Raw genomic sequence first — 7,142 nt, 5'->3', positions numbered from 1 at the left:
ATTTATCGAATATAGTCAAAATATGATAATAAGTTATCGAGCACTTTGTCGCACCATCTGTTATTGAATCAAGTAGCGTGGTTTCTATTCTCCGCTTGAACGTGACAAGGAATTGAAATAGGATTGAACAATATGTCAGTCCCGAAATGACCTAATTTGTGTCAAGCGGGCGTTAAACCCTCTCACTGGGTCCAATGGGGCCCCTATTTACGAATGGCATTAGCAGGTTATAGTGGTTAGGTGCCAGCCTCCGACCTGAATTGTTTTTGTAGAAAACGTCGAATCTGTGGCAGGAACCCTGAGTCTCATGTCTAAGTCCAAGACTTCAGTGCAGTCCAAGAAAACGACCCATGAATCGGGGAAAATGGTCCCTATGAACCGAACAATTGTTCTCCGTTGTCCATATAAAGCTTTCTCCCCCAGTTCAAAGTTTTATATTTGGAGATTTTCCATTTTTCGGCGGCGCCTCCGCTATAATCCGCTACTACGTCCGAAGTGACATCGCCTACAACTGTACATAATTTTCTTCAAATCCTTCTCAAAACATTGTAATTGACAAGGAATACCCGGCTATAAAATCGACCAAAAGAGGTCATGTTTGTGTCACGTGACTTACCTCCCTCGGTACCTATAGCAACCCTTGCGAGGTCGGAGGAGAATTCATTGCATACAGAAGACGATGTCTTTAATCGCTGACTATTTATTACAAATATCGAATCCTAATTAAATTCTCGGATTATCCACTTCCCGCATCTTTTTCCGTGATTTTTATCTCAGAAAGTGTTGTACGTCTAACTCTTCATAAAGTTTATCAACATGTACACCAAGCGCTCAATCTTCGCGTGCAACCTTCGACGTCACGCGTGCAGACATTCCTAATCGCCGGGCTGTCGATTAGGGGAACCTAACACGATTTATATAATATAAAAGTAAATAAACTTTTAAACATAATAAATAAATGGGATAATACCAGTGTAAATCAGTCTGATCTTAAAAGAGCTGGTCAAATTGTAGATATGATAAATATGCGTGAGTCGCACGAAATTTACTCACATAAAAAAGATCTTAATGAAATAATTACTTACTTATGCCTTGACTAAATGTATTTATATATATATATTGTAAATATTGTAAAGAAGTGTACACTAATGTACGAATAAATGTGAAATAAATAAAAACATAACATATTTATTCTCACTTGATGAAAATGTCGTTAGTGACACATTGATATGTGTGTTGATAGATGTGAACCTCGAACTGTGGGTAGTAGAAAGGGAAAAATCAAGTCTAAAACCTTGAACAGGAAACGAAAGGCATGTTACGTAGTTGATTGTGATTTAATGAATTGAACATTATCAAATTTCGTTCTGAGGTTGTCGTTTGATGCCAGGGGTGTTCTCCTCTCGTACATTGTTTTAATGAAGTTGGGATGTTGGGGGTTATGAGTAGCGACAAAGGTAATGATATAATCCTTACTGTCTTGTCCTTTAGTAGCCCTCAATGTTTGGATATCAATTGCCAAAAGCCTTATTTATCCCAACTTCTATTACCTCGAGGGGGTAATACTGTTTCAATCAATTTCTTTTTAGCTCACCTAATCTGACAACCCGGGGGTCTTTATCTATCACAATAGTAGTGGAGGCGTGGGTATAGGGACGATGGCGCGCATGCGCAGAAGCCCTAGCAACGGTGTTGCGCATGCGCAGGTCACTTCCTGTGTCCCTAGCAACGGCCACTTCCGGTGATGACGTCATAAGATGACGTCACTTCCGGTGATGACGTCATAAGACAACGTCACTTCCTGTGATGACGTCACTTCCGGTGATGACGTCACTTCCGTTTCCGGCGATGACGACATCCATAGCAACGGTCACTTCCGGTGATGACGTCATACGTTAATGACGTCATACCTGACATGACGTCATAGGGATTTCCTTTTTCTCGGGATTTCTCTCGTCCTTTCTGTGCTTGGGTCTTGGGTCCCTTTTTCGGGGATTCCCTCGCCCTTATCTTGGGGACCCCCCCTCCGTTTGCTCATGTTCTCTCGTTCTTTCTTGGGATTGCTCTCGGGGATTCCCCCTTCCTTTGCTCGTTTTCTCTCGAGTTTGCCCGTCGGTATATTCATATATTTAGGGGAAATCCCCAATTAGTGCAGTAATTAATCTATGATATAATCTAGGATATAATCTATAATAGAATTCAGGGGATGTGAGAAGGGAACAGTGGTAAATCTATTAAATCTATACTACGGACATTGATTATTCTATACTAAGGGTGTTCCTTGCTAAGGGGAGATATAGATGTAGTCTACATTGATGTAGGAGACAAGTTCTTATAAAGGTTGTTATAAAGTTGTTTTGTTTTTTTATGAAAGGTTCTTATAAAGTTGTTTTGTTTTTTTATGAAAGGTTCTTATAAACGTTCTTATGAAAGGTTCTTATGAAAGGTTCTTATAAACATTCTTGTAAACGTTCTTGTAACGGTTCTTATGAAAGGTTCTTGTAAAGGTTCTTATAAAGATATAAACAAAATAGAATATGAACATTCTTTCTGAATGATTTGGTGGCCCTGAAAAGGGCCGTTTGGGTGGCCTTGAAAAAGGCCGTTGGTGGTTAGACTGTCTAACCGAGGCGTTGGCGGACATGCCTCATGGCGTCGTCGTCGTCGTCGTCGTCGTCGTAAATCTTCCGTTTACGGGGTGTTGATGGTGGCGTGGCCGAGCCGGGCTGGTACCACCTCTTCAATGTTTCGATGTCCGTAAAGGGCTCGAAAATATCGGTTGGTGGTGGAGTGGCTGGTCTAACTGGTGTAGAGGAAACGTTCGGCCTGAACGTCTCCTCGTACAACCAACTATACATGTCGTCCGCCATTTCGGCCAGGAATGGGTCGGACACCAACCACTCCTCGTCCCCAAACATCCATTCTTCTTCGCTGTCCTCGTCGTCTCCCTCGTACTGGGTCTCCGTCGTGTGGACTGCTACCGTCTCTTCTTGCCAATCTCCCAATATCATGTCTTCAAACACCTCGAAAGACCCCATGGTGGAATGACAGAAAAGTGCGGTCGGTCGGCCTTTTATGCAAAATAACGGGATCGAAATTTCCGAGCCCCCCTCAGCGCGGACTTCATAGAGAGCACCCTTTTGATAAAACCTTAGAACAAAAAAAAAAGATTGGGAAATGGAGTTGGCCCCCTTCAGCGCGGACTTCATAGAGAGCCCCCCTTCTCAAAAATACATTTAAAATACATTTAAAATACATTTAAAATGTATACTGTACTACACTATTACAAATTAGGCACGAAAATCAAAATAGAACTATTATTAGAATATGAAAAAACTCTTTCTGAATAAGTTGGGTGGCCCTGAAAAGGGCCGTTGGTTGGTTAATCGCCTACCCAAGGCGGATACGCCTAATAAATTCTGCGTCGTCTTCGTCCTGGTATGGCGTGCTGGTTTGGTGCCAAGTCTTCAGCGTCCAAGTACCAGTAAACGGATCGTATACGGGTGTTGATGGTCTCGGTGGAGTGGCCGGTGTATATCCCCAGAATGGATCTTCAGAGAGGACCAGTGGCTCGAAGGGTTGTGCTGGTGTCTGGCCACTGGCCACTAACCACTCGTCGTCGTCGCTATCATCCACGACTATAACATCCGTTGGCTCAAGGGCGATCTCTGTTTCTGGTACAGTTTGTGTTGCACACTCTGGAATGACCAACATCTCTTCCATCACCTCAAACCAGTCTTCTCCGTCCAACATAATATAAGAACCCATGATGGAATGACAGAAAAGCGCGATCGGTCGGCCTTTTATGCAAAATAACGGGATCGAAATTTCCGAGCCCCCCTCAGCGCGGACCTCATAGAGAGCAATAATCCCTCCTTAAAAACAGATTTTAAAATAATTTAAAATGTATTTGAAATGTATACTATATTAGGCGAGAAAATTTAATATATGATCTTAAAATATGGCCACGAATGGGCGAAATAGGATCTTATTAAGATTTTTGATAGGATTTTTTAATATGATTTTAATATGATTTTTGGTTTTGTTTACTATTTAAAATCAAAATAGAACTTTTACTATTTAAAATCAAAATAGAACTATTATTAGAATATGAAAACTCTTTCTGAATGAGTTGGTGGTCCTGAAAAGGACCGTTTGGGTGGCCCTGAAAAGGGCCGTTGGATGGCCAATGGCCGGTTTGCCTTACAGCCGAGGGTATAGACTGTAAGGCGGTGGGGGTGGTGGTAGGGGAAGTACCCCATCGGCTTGCAGCCGATAGAGGTCCAACATTTCTTCTCTGTGAGCATCTAGCTCTAAGGCCTCCAGCCGATGAAGCTCACGGCGGGTCTGCCGCAACAGTTTTTGGAGGTACCCTCGCTCCTCCAAAAACCGTTGCCGCTCGGCCTGCCATGCCGCTTTCTCGGCCTCCCATGCCGACCTCTCGGCACACTGCTCAGAGAGAAGTTGCTGGAACTCCCCCTGCCACTGGCTTGTCAGACGTTTCTCTCTCTTCAGAGAATTACCCATGATTGAAGTGTTGGGTTTCTCACGCCTATTTGTCCTTTTATCGCGGACCTGTGAGAGAGCCTTGACTTTTTGGACAAAAAACATTTTGTAGTTCTTAGAATTTTACAAGGCAAAATAAAAAGAAATCGCGCGGACTTCACTGTAAGCCTCACTTTAAGCTATAAAAGCTATAAAAGTAGGCCTATACTTAAAATGACGTCATGTTCTATGTTGACGTCATCAACCGTGTCTATATAAAGGAGCAAGCGCTTACTGGTTATAGCATTCTACAATGGCGAATACACCAGGCTACACTCTACGTTTAGGACACCAGCGTCGTTCCAGACGTTTTCACACGGAAAGCTTGTATGTCAACGTTGATTTTCATCAGAATTGGGACCAAATTTCACCAGTGGACGTTCCAGAAGTTTTATATGATACCTTTGACAACATATTAAATGATCTGGGAAATTTGGTTGGCTGTCAACCCAACGATTTTGTACGATTTAGTGTATCGCATCCGGGACTCAAGACGTCGGCATGGATACCATTTCAACCGTGGCAAGATGTCAGACCAAATCACATATTGGATCCGTTGGCCCGAATATTACAATCCAACGAAGAATTTAAGATGGACGAACGCCTGAGACTACATGTATGTCACGTAGCCCCGCCTAATGGATCTGGAAGTGGACAGCCTATTATCAAAAAGAAAGACATGAGTTCCTTTGAAGACTACTTGAAACGGAAGAGAGCCATCGTGGTGATTAAAAATCGGGACCAGCTCTGTTTCCAACGTGCTTTGGTGGTGGCCAAACACTATGCCAACAAAAACGACACGCCAGAATGGGAAGCAGAAAAGACCAGACTTGTACGAAATTGTGGACCCGACAGCTGGCAGACACGAAAGACCCGCCGATTAATTGAAGAGGTAGGAGGTACCTACGAAGCCTGTCGTGGTCCCGAGACCTGGGAACAATACCAACGTGTGCTGGGCCCCCAGGGATACCAGATCAATGTTTATTCCCGACAACTCTTTGGAAAACTCATGTTCAAAGGAACCAAGTACGTCGTAGGTGGTCAGCCTAAAATATTACATTTATACCATCACGCCAAGCATTATGACGTCATCACTTCCATGCCTGCTTTTTTTGAAAGAATCTATTTCTGCGAGGCCTGTCAAAAAGGTTACGATCATCCGGATCGACACGAGTGTCATGCCATGTGTCACAGCTGCCAACAGTCGGGACCCCGTGTTTGGAAGACGCCACCCGTCGAGACTGTAACACATGTCATCGACGTTTTCCGAATCAGATGTGTTATGACCGGCACCTAAAACCCCGGCAACCAGGAATACCAACGATCTGTCAACGATGGACGAAATGTCTACAGTGCGGTAAAGAATGGGATATTCTGAGAAGACACCGGACATTGGCCGAACACGTGTGTGGGGAATACGAGTGCTCCATCTGTAAGAAATGGCATCAACGCGGAGACCGTTGGTGTTCTATTCAAAAACTGAAATCGCCCATTGATATGACCCAGCCGGACCGACCACAGCAGTTAGCAAGACTTCAAGAAAAAGAATTGACTCGTTTTGTATTTTATGATTTCGAATGCAGTCAAGATACGGGAGAACATGTAGTAAACTTGTGTGTGTTACAATGCTGTTGTCATTTCTGCATGGCATCATCGGACCCCTGTGATTACTGTGATCCTTTCTGGAATGGTCAACGCGAATGGATATTTCGGACGTTGGACGACGTCGGAAAATGGTTCATCTATTTATCGGCACACGGTACAGTTCCCGGAGGAAGAAAATCTCGCAAGTCTACACACATCATAGCCGTTGCACATAATTTTAAGGGATACGATGGGTTACTAATGTTGCAAACGATACACGACCATGCGATAGCCGCTCCGCAAGTTGTTATGAGTGGTGGAAAAGTGATGACAGTGACCTTGGGAGCCGTAAAATTTGTCGATTCGCTAAACTTTTTACCCATGCCTTTACGAGATGTACCCAAGACGTTTGGCCTCACGGAACTGAAGAAAGGCTATTTTCCACACTTTTTTAACAAGCCAGGCCATTACACGTACGTGGGTCCATATCCACCAGCCGAAGAATACGATCCTGAAGGCATGGGGGTGTCTGAACGTAAAGCCTTTTACGCCTGGTACCAACAACACAAACACGAACCATTTGATTTTCAACACGAGCTGTTGACGTATTGCAAGAGCGATGTGGATGTACTCAAACGCGGCTGTGCTGCTTTCAGAGACTTGTTTATGATGGACACGGGTCTTGATCCTTTTGTGGAAAGTCTCACGTTGGCTTCGGCCTGTAATAAAGTATTTCGCACGCATTATTTGGAACCCGATACGATGGCCATCATTCCCCGAGCCCTGATGCAGGAACCCGAAGCCGGAAAAGATTGGAAACAGTTTCGACCGCGACAGCAATCTAACATAGCCTTGAGATGGTTGGAATGGGAACAGCACGGTCAGACTCTCAAAGCGTTGCGAGAGGGAAGTCGCGTTCCACAGATTCGACATGCTCGTAACCAGGGTGAAGTGAGAATTGGCGCGTATCATTTAGATGGCTACGACGATAACACGGGCTACGAATTCATGGG

Source organism: Patella vulgata, chromosome 9 (assembly GCF_932274485.2).
Source record: "Patella vulgata chromosome 9, xgPatVulg1.2, whole genome shotgun sequence".
Classification (NCBI taxonomy): domain Eukaryota; kingdom Metazoa; phylum Mollusca; class Gastropoda; family Patellidae; genus Patella; species Patella vulgata.
The sequence above is the reverse complement of the archived record's forward strand: the minus strand, read 5'-3'. Positions refer to the sequence as shown.